The sequence below is a fragment of the Mustela lutreola genome, chromosome 4 (genome assembly GCF_030435805.1).
Source record: "Mustela lutreola isolate mMusLut2 chromosome 4, mMusLut2.pri, whole genome shotgun sequence".
In the NCBI taxonomy this organism is placed as follows: Eukaryota; Metazoa; Chordata; class Mammalia; order Carnivora; family Mustelidae; genus Mustela; species Mustela lutreola.
Genome location: NC_081293.1, coordinates 133,781,577 through 133,794,114, shown reverse-complemented (window position 1 = coordinate 133,794,114; position 12,538 = coordinate 133,781,577).

The following is a 12,538-nucleotide window of genomic DNA, read 5'->3' as shown; positions in this document are numbered from 1 at the left end:
GAAATTAAGGAGTCCATCCCATTTACAATTGCACCCCAAACCATAAGATACCTAGGAATAAACCTAACCAAAGAGGCACAGAATCTATACTCAGAAAACTATAAAGTACTCATGAAAGAAATTGAGGAAGACACAAAGAAATGGAAAAATGTTCCATGCTCCTGTATTGGAAGAACAAATATTGTGAAAATGTCTATGCTACCTAAAGCAATCTACACATTTAATGCAATTCCTATCAAAGTACCATCCATCTTTTTCAAAGAAATGGAACAAATAATGCTAAAATTTATATGGAACCAGAAAAGACCTCGAATAGCCAAAGGGATATTGAAAAAGAAAGCCAACGTTGGTGGCATCACAATTCCGGACTTCAAGCTCTATTACAAAGCTGTCATCATCAAGACAGCATGGTACTGGCACAAAAACAGACACATAGATCAATGGAACAGAATAGAGAGCCCAAAAATAGACCCTCAAATCTATGGTCAACTAACCTTCGACAAAGCAGGAAAGAATGTCCAATGGAAAAAAGACAGCCTTTTCAATAAATGGTGCTGGGAAAATTGGACAGCCACATGCAGAAAAATGAAATTGGACCATTTCCTTACACCACACACAAAAATAGACTCAAAATGGATGAAGGACCTCAATGTGCGAAAGGAATCCATCAAAATCCTTGAGGAGAACACAGGCAGCAACCTCTTCGACCTCAGCCGCAGCAACATCTTCCTAGGAACAACGCCAAAGGCAAGGGAAGCAAGGGCAAAAATGAAATATTGGGATTTCATCAAGATCAAAAGCTTTTGCACAGCAAAGGAAACAGTTAACAAAATCAAAAGACAACTGACAGAATGGGAGAAGATATTTGCAAGCAACATATCAGATAAAGGACTAGTGTCCAGAATCTATAAAGAACTTAGCAAACTCAACACCCAAAGAACAAATAATCCAATCAAGAAATGGGCAGAGGACATGAACAGACACTTCTGCAAAGAAGACATCCAGATGGCCAACAGACACGTGAAAAAGTGCTCCATATCACTCGGCATCAGGGAAATACAAATCAAAAGCACAATGAGATATCACCTCACACCAGTCAGAATGGCTAAAATCAACAAGTCAGGAAATGACAGATGCTGGCGAGGATCCGGAGAAAGGGAAACTCTCCTACACTGTTGGTGGGAATGCAAGCTGGTGCAGCCACTCTGGAAAACAGCATGGAGGTTCCTCAAAATGTTGAAAATAGAACTGCCCTATGACCCAGCAATTGCACTATTGGGTATTTACCCTAAAGATACAAACATAGTGATCCAAAGGGGCACGTGCACTCGAATGTTTATAGCAGCAATGTCCACAATAGCCAAACTGTGGAAAGAACCTAGATGTCCATCAACAGATGAATGGATCAAGAAGATGTGGTATATATACACAATGGAATACTATGCAGCCATCAAAAGAAATGAAATCTTGCCATTTGCAACAACATGGATGGAACTAGAGCGTATCATGCTTAGTGAAATAAGTCAAGCGGAGAAAGACAACTATCATATGATCTCCCTGATATGAGGAAGTGGTGATGCAACATGGGGGCTTAAGTGGGTAGGAGAAGAATAAATGAAACAAGATGGGATTGGGAGGGAGACAAACCATAAGTGACTCTTAATCTCACAAAACAAATTGAGGGTTGCTGCGGGGAGACGGTTTGGGAGAAGGGGATGGCATTATGGACATTGGGGACGGTATGTGCTTTGGTGAGTGCTGTGAAGTGTGTAAACCTGGTGATTCACAGACCTGTACCCCTGGGGATAAAAATATATGTTTATAAAAAATAAAAAATTAAAAAAAAATAGGAAAGAAGAAAGGACATTAACGGGTTAATTTTTTTTTTTTTTTTAAGATCTCAAAGGAGGAAGGAGAGGGACAAGCTGACTCTGTGCTAAGTGTGGAGCCCCAAGTGGGGCTCCATCTCTTAACCTTGAGATCATGACTGAGCTGAAACCAAGAGTCGGACACTTAACCAATGGAGCCACCCAGGTGCCTCTGTGTTCATTTTCTAATAACAACTCCATAGTCCTCTCTTCTGTTGCTCAGCATCTCCAGTGGAGACACCTCTACCACTCAGACTCTGAATCCTACCATTTGGCTGATTTTAGACATTATCACATTGTCACTAACAGCCTGTTTACTACCCCATAATACCACAGGTCAGAAGGGCTATCATGGCCTTTTCTAAGCTAGCTCGGTTTTCTTAGAGCAGAGCTCACACTGGGCAAGTTTTCTTCTAGAATTCCAAGCAACCAACCTCTTTCTCATTTGAATTTCACCATTAATTCACCTTGGAGTATTTGTTGTGACATCTATCTTTACATCCCTGATGTTTCTAGAGGAAATACTTATACTGAACTAACTCTGGGAATCATCTGGGAGGAAGGGTTTGCATAACTGTTTCCAAAATAACATCGTGGCAGCCTTCCCAATTCACAGCCACAACATCCTGTGGAAGCAGCAAAACTGTTTAGAAAGGCAACAACCAATTTGACTTAGAGCAATTCCATGGAGGGTCAGAGCAGCAGGGCTTCTTCTTCTCCTTCTCCTTCTCCTTCTCCTTCTCCTCCTTCTCCTTCTCCTTCTCCTCCTCCTCCTTCTTCTTCTTCTTCTTTTTTTTGAAGATTTTATTTATTTATCTGACAGACAGAGATCACAAGTAGACAGAGAGGTAGGGGGAAGCAGGCTCCCTGCTGAGCAGAGAGCCTGATACAGGGCTCGATTCCAGGACCCTGGGATCATGACCTGAGCTGAAGGCAGAGGCTAACCCACTGAGCCACTCAGGCACCCCAGGGCAACAAGGCTTCTTTTTCTAGAATGTAGAATAATGGTATTCTTATATCATGATACAGGATAGATCTGAAACAAGTTTGAGCCCACCCCCCAATCCTACTTAACATGAGTATACTTTTTTCCCTCTATGCTATTGCATGTTCACGATAGTTATGATCCATTAAACCGACTTCATGATCCACTAAGTTGTCATGGCCCATAATCCAAAAACGTGAAGAATTTCTCTGTTATGTGGGGTCATTTCAAATGGCCATGTTTTAAGGATTCTAAAGCAGTGCTTAGACCCACCTGAAACACTAGATAAATGAAGATGGCTTTGTCCCCTGGCTAGGGTCTGATTCAACCAGTAAGGAGCAAGCAACAGTCATTGTGAAGACTCTCTAAGTAATTCTAACATGGGGCCAGGATTGGGATCCATTGCTCTAGTGTAGAGCCACTAAAAAGAAAACCTACCAGATCCTTTATTGTAGTACACTTGTCCCAAGAATCTCTCCCAGCAAAGTTATTCTGCATAATGCAAATTTGTCCCTCCATAGCTTGTTTATATCGGTTTGCCACATTCAGTACAGGATGATCTTGCAAGTACTTTACAATCTCTGTTTTTCCACTTGAGCAGCAGAATCCCTAAAGGCCAGGAGGCCTGAGCACTTGGCCTCCTGCCTTGGACACAATGTAGAGGCAGGCCTGGGTTATGATACAGCTGTCTCTGCTCTGTGTGACCTTTCCCCTAGTAAGCTTGGTTTCCATGAACAGAAACTAGATGCCTGAAAGCTGACACATGGAAAGTGCCTGCTGGTCTACAGCAGTGACCCTTCACCTACTAAACTTCCCCTTGTTGACTCTACTGCCAGCCGGAACAGCCAAGGCTGTGGGTGTGGGACTGACCTTTTACCCACTTAGCCCTGCAGAGGCCCAGCATCTGCAAACGTCTGCAGGATGGGCTGTATTTCTTCCTTCCAACACAATGTTGATGAAGAATCACTTGCTTTTTATTTCTTAAACAGGAAGTGGGACTATAAGTTAGGGCTGTTAGCATGAGAAAACAATCCTTTCGTTCTAATACACAGTGCATTCGGAGGTGTCTGTTTGTTGCCAGAGGCGGTGGGGGCACCCTACTGTACAAGGGCTGAAAGAAAGAATACAGAAGGGGTTCCCTCACACCTTTGTTCTCTGGACTCAAAGAGGACTCGTGAAACACAGCCCGGCCCCTTTCTTCAGTCAAGAACATAAACATGTCACCCAAACTTGGCACTGCTGGATGTCCACATTTAGTTTTCAAAAGACTGAAAGCAGAAAGGAATGTGTGTTTGTGTGGTTACTGTGAAAGCTAAAGATAGTGTAGTTTTCTTTCTGGCAAAGTCTAACGGATGCTCTAATATGAAGGACACCAGGAAAAAAAAAATCAACATTCTCGAAGAAACAAGCTGTTGAGTTTCCAGCATCTTTTTTTAAAAATCTAAATTCAATTAGCCAATCTATTATACATCAGTAGTCTCAGATGTAGGGTTCAATAATTCATCAGTTGTGTATAACCCTCAGTGCTTATCACATCACGTGCCCTCCTTAATGCCCATCACCCAGTTACCCCGGCCCTTCACCCATCTCCCTTCTGCAACCCTCAGTGTGTTTCCCAGAGTGTCTCATGGTTGGTCTCCCTCTCTGATGACTTCCCATTCTGTTTTCCCTCCCTCCCCCTACGGTCCTCTGCCCTGTTTCTTATATTCCACATATGAGTGAAACCATATGAACATTGTCTTTCTCTGATTGACTTATTTCGCTCTGCATAACATCTTCCAGTTCCTTTTGGTTTGTTTTTGAACTCAGTTTTATACAATCGCTTCATTTGGGCCAGAAGGAATATGCATTCTTCGTTCTAAAGAGTCAGAAAGGCTAATGTAAAAAAATCTGAAATTTCCCAAGCTGCAGAAGAGTGTGGCAAAGATTCTCTTTTAAACTAAGATTGAGAACTCCCATTTTCTACTAGCTATGTGTCCTAGGTGACTTAATGACTCTCCTGCCTTGGTTTTTCCTCTGCAAGAGAAAGTGCTGGATTAACGAAGGATTTTCATGCTTGTAGTTGACAGTTTTACTCAGGGGCAGTTTTTCCAAGTGGAAAGGGGACTTTGGGGGCAGGGGTCCTGTTGCAGGCCAAAAAGTGGAGACGGTTTAGACCTGGAATAATAAGGCGTTACACCTTCCAAATCTGATGCCCTGATTTGCTGATGTCTAGAGAGCTATGTTGAGAAGAATCCTGAGCCAAACCAGACCTAACAGGAAAGGATGTTATGATCTGTTGGTGGTGGGGTCAGCCATGGTTGGAGACGGAAGAACTTATACAACGTGCACTTGCTTAAACTAGTATTTTCAAGCAAAGAAAAATTTAGTGTGACATCTGGTTATCTATCCTTTTATTGCTAAGCATTATTAAAAAGAAAACCACAAGTCAAAAATGGTATCACTTTGACTGAGTTCCCAAACTGGGGCTTAATATCTGACCTAATTGTAGTTTCGTCTTTCCCAGAAATGCACTCTTAACTAGTTGGTCAGGAATTTTCCCTCTAGTGCTGGGGGGGGGGGGGGGGTCAGCCACTTGGACTCTCTTCATCTCTACCCACCTTCCCCAAAGTGGAGGAGGTGATCTGCATGATAAGGTCCCTTGCTTTTCCTCTAAGGGAAAATGGCCTCCGTCGAACAATCCTTTTTCTTTGCTAGTAACTTTCTTGTCCCACCCTTTTTCTATAAAACCTTCCCATTCTGTATGACCCTTCAGAGCTTCCCTCTACTTGTTAGATCAGATGCTGCCCAGTTCATGAATGGTTTAGTCAAGCTTAATAGGTCTACAAAATTTACTCAGCTGAATTTTGTTTTTTAGCAGCATATAGACATACAATGCGTTGCATATACTAATAGGCCAGTACCCAGGAATTGACTGAACTAACCAGTCAGCAAGGAATGTGTGTATAACTGACTAAATTTTCTCATTTTCTTCTTCTTTTTTTTAAATTTGACAGACACAGCGAGAGAGGAAACACAAGCAGCAGGAGAGGGAGAGGGGGAAGCAGACTCCCAGCAGAGCAGGGAGCCCGATGAGGGGCTCCATCCCAGGACTCTGGGATCACAACCTGAGCTGAAGGCAGACATGTAACAACTGAACCACCCAGGCACCCCTTAAATTTTCTCATTTTCAAGTGGATATTCAGTGAGATGTTGACATGCTTTTGATCATACCCCCTGCACTGGGTTAAGCAAAGAAGTAACAAAAGAGGAAGCGACCTCTAAGATTTGTCTTCCAGATGACTTGGTGCCTGATTTGTGCTCCTTTTATTATCCGGAACACCAGAAAAGCCTGCCTGAGACAGCCAGTCAGTTCTACACAAACCAAGGCTGGACTTTAGTTTTCATTGTTAGCGTTTTGGTTTTCCAAATAAGAAATTCCTGTTTGGACACCATGTGGGGGTGAGGGGCCGGGAGGGGGGTGAGGGTTCAAAGGAGAAGAAATGTCTTATTTGGTGATAGTCTCAGGAAACTTGGGCAATGATCAGCAATCAGAGAAAAGGAACAAGCCACAGGCTTGGAAGTAAAGTTTCAGCCGACAGTAGCTCCAACAGTAGCTCCGTGTCAGTCCACAGAAGGCAATAGCAGGGACAATAAGGGGCTAAGAGCTGATTATGGGCTCCTCAGGCCTGGAGTCTCCTGGCCTCTTGGTATGCCCAAGGGGGTTAGAGTAGAAGGCAGGAGAGCACTAATCCAATTCCCTGTCCTTATTCTGCCTTCCAATTCGGTTCAAAAGCTTATTCTGAATGGATACATGCCAAATTCTTTTGCCTATTCTTTAGCTATATTGACTGTCATTTCAACTTTTGAAATAACCTTAATTTTTCCTATAATCAAGAAGTAACACAAGTTTCATTGCTAACATTTGGAAAAGCCCAAGAAAAGCCAATGGAAATACTGATACATCTAACTGACCCGCCCTCCCCCATAACTGCTACGGACATTCTGGGATATTTTCTTTTATTCATGTTTATACATATAATATTAAAAATATTAACCATGTATGTTTTCCACTAACATTTCTTATTAGTCCATGACCCCTTCTCTCATTTGGGCAGCTGAACCTTGATTCACAAATGGAAGCCAAAAATACTTACATATATTTGGGAGATTTGCTTTATTGAAGAATTATGATATATGGGGTTTTTTTTTGTTTTTTCCCCTCAGATACATAAAATCCTATGTATGGTTTCTGTGATCCATCACTATTCCTCTCTTAAGTTTCATTTGAATCTTCAACAAATCAGTGTCTGCATAATATAGTACCTGGAACAATATTAATCTGCTTGAGAAAACACACTCCGTGCAGCAAGGCAGGACCACCACTCCATTGATTTATAACAGTCTATAGTCATTCTCAGGGAATTACCCAGTTTCCACAGATGAATTCAGTGGAGACATGAAGAGAACCAATACACTTGAAATACTTATAATGATGGAGATAATCTCAAATCATTCCTAGCAGGATACCGTATTGGTCTGTATTTGCTACCTTGGTCAGGGGCACTTTCAGAGGTTTATACTTGGCCTTCCGCACTATGACAGCTCTGTAACTCCACAGGCCATGAACCTCATGTGGAATTTTTCCAAATGCCATTTGCCAAGTTTGTAAATCCCAGTTATATATGCATTCAAGGACCAGTGGAATGACCTCTATATCTGCCCAGGGCAGGACCCCTCTCCTGTGAAATGTTTACTCTGGAGCTCCCAGCTGGGTTGACTGGGGGACGGTCAGTGAAAGACTAATAGGAAAGAAGCAATACTGGGTAGGGAAAGCTTGGAAACTGTGTGGCATCTACGACATCTGTGGAAGGAAAGGGGGCATAGAAAGCAGAATTGACCTGGGACAGACTCACCCTGAAATGCAAATGTGACAAAGCCGTAGCCACCCAGAAGAGGTCCTGGGAGCAAAGAATTCCTTAACAGAGTCCCACATAGAGGAGAGATGGCCAGCCCCAAATGCTTATCCATCATTGGGGATGGACGGGAAGAGCGGGGCCTCAGTTCAAACACTGCACAGATCGAAAAACTGCTGCAGATGGCCTCTGTCAGCCGATGGCCTCCTGCTGCCGACTGCACGTAACTTAGTGCACGGGTACGTCATGTATTTCTATCCATTCCCTCATGAGTACACATGTTGTTTTCACAGTTTTGTTGTTGTTGTTCTTGCAGGCAATATTGCCACGAACACTTTTGTACAGTGTATCTGTACAGTATATCTGTACAAGATACTGTATCTTGCACACTATCTCTGCATTCTCTGTTGGTAAAACAGAGTGGAATGACTAAAACACCTGGTAACTATCCTTACAATTTTTGCAAATTCTGCCAATTGCCTTCCAAAAAAAATTGCCAATTATACGCTCCCACAAATAATATAGGAGAATGTTTATTTCCCCAGGATTTGCCAATATGAGATGTTATTAGCCTTTGTCGTTATTTGCCAGCTGACGGAACTATGATGTGGTGTTATCTTACTACTTTTTATTTTCCTGCTTCACTCATTCAAGCATATTTCCATATGTTCATTATACATTTGTTTTTCTTCTTTGGTTAATTTTTAATTTCCTTCGCTCACCTTCCCTTTTTGGTTTTCAACACCAACATCAGACACAATTAAGAAATTTCTGGGTGGGGAGAAATAATGCTCAGCCTGTATTCTGAAGCAAAAATTCTTCTTGTCTTCCCACAAGTCAAGATGTATTAGCTTCAGGATTCACCTGTTTTTTGATAACATTGAAGCTATAGGTGCCAAAAAAGAAAAATGAACTTTTTGTTTTGGCCTTGGTTCAATGAGGGAAGAATTTTCACCTTTATAAGTGTAAGGAAGCAAGAATGAAACCAAAGCCTTCTTCAGAAGGAAGTTTTGTGCACAGAAAAAAAAAATGATCTAGAACTGTGGGATAGTAGGAGAGGAGAGCCTCGTGGAAAGAAACAGGCAAGAGGCTCACCCATCTATCTTCACTTCTCACCAATGGCTGAACAACCTTGAGTTTGCACCTTCCCCTCCCCAGGAACCACCACCGTGACTACTTCCCCAGTGGTTTCTCATTAACTCAGTGTTCCCAAATAAACGCATCATTTGTGTTCCCCCTCTTTAGTCAACCTACCCTTTCCTCCTCACTCTTTGATTTCCCTGCTTCTATTAATGAAATCACCCCCTCCCAATAATACAGGCTTATAACATCACAGAACTTTTAGTTTTCATTCTTCCTTCTCAGATTTGACAAGACCTGGAGAGCCCACCAGAGTAAAATGGTTCCTTACATTCTCTCTCCCATTGCCATAACACCTTTCCTTTTTTTGTGTGACTTTGAACTTCTTTTCAATCTTTAAAACTCAGATGACCTGTCATTGCCTCGAAGGGAGTCTTCCTTGACCACCCTGCCCCACACACACCTTATAGATACCACATTATTTTTTTCTTTAGATTATTCACAGGTTTTTCTCCTGTCCTTGAAGGCAGCAACTACGCTTTTTTCATCTTTATATCCCCAGCACTAATCATGGTATCTGGTACATAATGGATGTTCAATGAAGTTTTATTGCACTGAATTGTTTAACTGCTACAAAATTTGAGCTCCAATAGTTCCATGTTCATATCAGCATTTAAGGTTTTTTATGATATAACCCTAAGCTCCCATCTCCTTCTTCCTTGGGTACTCCAGATGGCAGCTGTCCCAATCTAGTCAACATTTCTCCACTATATCTCTAGCTCCTATGTTTGTGCTTCTGCTTAGGCTTAGACATCCTTCCTCACTGTCTACCAATAACTTTCCCAAATCTTGCTCCTGTTTCTCAAGTCATCCCCAAAACCAGTTATCAGAGGAGGCATTTCCTGATTCCCAACAATGCCCTTCCTCCAAACACCCCTGAGCTCCATTACTATCACCATCAACATCACACACTGACCGAATCTGTTTTTAATATGTACTTAATTGTATTTTTTGCTCTGAAGATTAAATGAAAGTCCCATGAATAAAAAAAAAATTTTTTTTAATTAGCCATTGTTGGGGCGCCTGGAGGGTCAGTGGGTTAAAGCCTCTGCCTTCGGCTCAGGTCATGATCCCAGGATCCTGGGATAGAGCCCTGCCTCAGGCTCTCTGCTCAGCGGAGAGCCTGCTTCCTCCTCTCTCTCTCTCTCTGCCTGCCTCTCTGCCTACTTGTGATTTCTGTCAAATAAGTAAAAATTAAAAAAAAAAATTAGCCATTGTTTTCCATCACCCACTGTTAGTCTGAGATTCTTGAAAGAAGATGTTTTTACACCAACCAAAGCATCTAGTTCAGCTCCTGGCACCTACTAGCCTCTAAAAATACCAATTATAAGAAATATCACAGACCAAATGGTGATTTAGGCCTTGCTTTCCCCAATCTCCTCACCAATATGTTTTCCCTCATACTCCCTTCTCATTGCCAAAACAAGGCTGCTCAATCACCTGTAATTATCACTTCCTCAGAGAGACCTTCCTTGCCTGCCAAATCTAAGGTAGCTCCAGGCCATTATCTATAATCCCTCAAAGAGAAAACATCATGACTATTTTGTTCCCTGCTGAAACAGATATTTCTTAACTAATCATTTGTCTCTTACATATTTTGTAAAAAGTTTCAAGTCTGCTGCTAATTTTTTAAAATATTCCACATATATATTCTATTACACACATATACACATATATCTATATCTATATATATATATAGAGAGAGATATTTGGCAACACACACACACATACACTCTCTTCCTTCCATCATGGCTTTTGAAATTCTCTCTCTCTCTCTCCATATATATAAACATGTATATATATATACATGCACACACATTATATATATATACATATATACACAAATATATATATTTAATGCTCCCTTCCAATATATACCTAGAGGTTAAAAAGTTGAAAAGCCATCTTTTTAAAGGTCTTGAAGCATTTTGTCAAATTGGACATCTTTAGCCCTCCAACAAAAGTGTCACTTGCATTCTTAAAGTTCTCCCAATGACCTTATGTGACCAGGTTCTGCTAGGCCAGCTGGACAGAATTAACTTGGTGCTAGCTAAGCATACTCTTAAAAATTTCAGGAATCAGGAGCATAAAGCAGGGGTGCTGTGTTCAGCACTGTGTACACTCCTCCCTGCTCATTAGCACCAAATATTTGATAGTCCTCTCATGATTTACCTTTACTTGAATGAATGCACAAATTTGTCCATATCCATTGCACCCACATGCTAATTCTCTTTGCTTTATTTCTGTAGAGACTGGATAACCTCCAAGATCTGTGGTCAGCTGGAGAACAAGTGCCACTATCTTTCCAGGTCACTCTCTAATTGTGGTAATACATAGTAACTTAGCCAACTGTGTAAACAACTTTACCTGGCTATTCCGGTCCATTTATCACAAATGTTGCCAATTATAACAGTTTCCATCATAGAGAAATGACATAGAAGAATGCAATGCACTGTGAGGGTAATCTGGTAAATATTATTGGATAGGATGACATGGAGACAAATTTTGGTGACCTCAGTACACACTTAGCACCGAGCCATTTCTGTGAGCATCATATGACTTCCCCTGATCTTTAGTCATCCTGCAACATGTAGGAAAACAGTGCTGGGTGACCCAGGAGAGCACTGGGTGCAGCTTTCCTAAACTACACCTGCTTTCCTAAACTACACCTACATCATTTTCCCTGGCCTTTCCTCTGCAAATTAAAAAGTGTAATTCTTTATAATATACATTTTTGCCTCGTCCAGATCTCACAGACGTGGAAAGAAAAACAAATACATTCTTTTATTTCTGTTCTTAAAATGTAATCTAGGCAGGGGAAAGTGGGGTGGATTTTTACCTTAAATTTTTCTTGCTTTGTCAGAGAGAGTTTTATTTCATTGTTTGACTTCTTGTACACATTTTTTGTTTTGTTTCGCTCTTCTTTTTTCTTTTATTTTTTTTATTTTTATTTTTTTTTTTTTTGCTTGATCAAGCTATGCAAATATGTAATAAAGAATTCAGAGTACAAAAACACAAATCCTAGGGGGACCTGAGTGGCTCACTCAGTTGATCATCCAACTCTTAATTTCAGCTCAGGTCATGATCTCGGGGTGGTGGGATCAAGGTCGACATCTAGCTTTGACCTTCTGGAGCCTGCTTAAGATTCTCTCTCTCTCTCTCTCCCTCTGCCCCTCGTCCCCACTAGTGCACACACTTTCCTTCTCTCACTCAAAACAATTTTTTATATATTATGTATATGAAAATCATGGTGGTATCAAATCCTATCTCCAAGTGTAGATGCAATTTAGAGCTTCCCCCTCGTTTCCACAACTGTTTAAGCTTAAGTAGTGTTAAAGCAGGGTAGGAGTAACGAGGATACACCCGGCTTGGTCCCCACCCTGATTATTTCCACCGGAGGGGATTCAGAGAGGTCAATACAATAATATGAATAGCTATAATACCATGTCCTAAGTGGCAAAGGCAATATTAGAAGAAGATTGGAGGAGAGGCTATCAGGAAAGACCTCTTGCAGAAGGCTGCGCTAGACATTTAAGAGCTGAAAAGAATGTCTTGGACAAATATTTGGATTAAGGACATTCTACACAGGAGGTCAGAGTGAATAAAATCTCTGATGGTAGAAGGCGGCGAGTTAAACTCGACAAATTGAC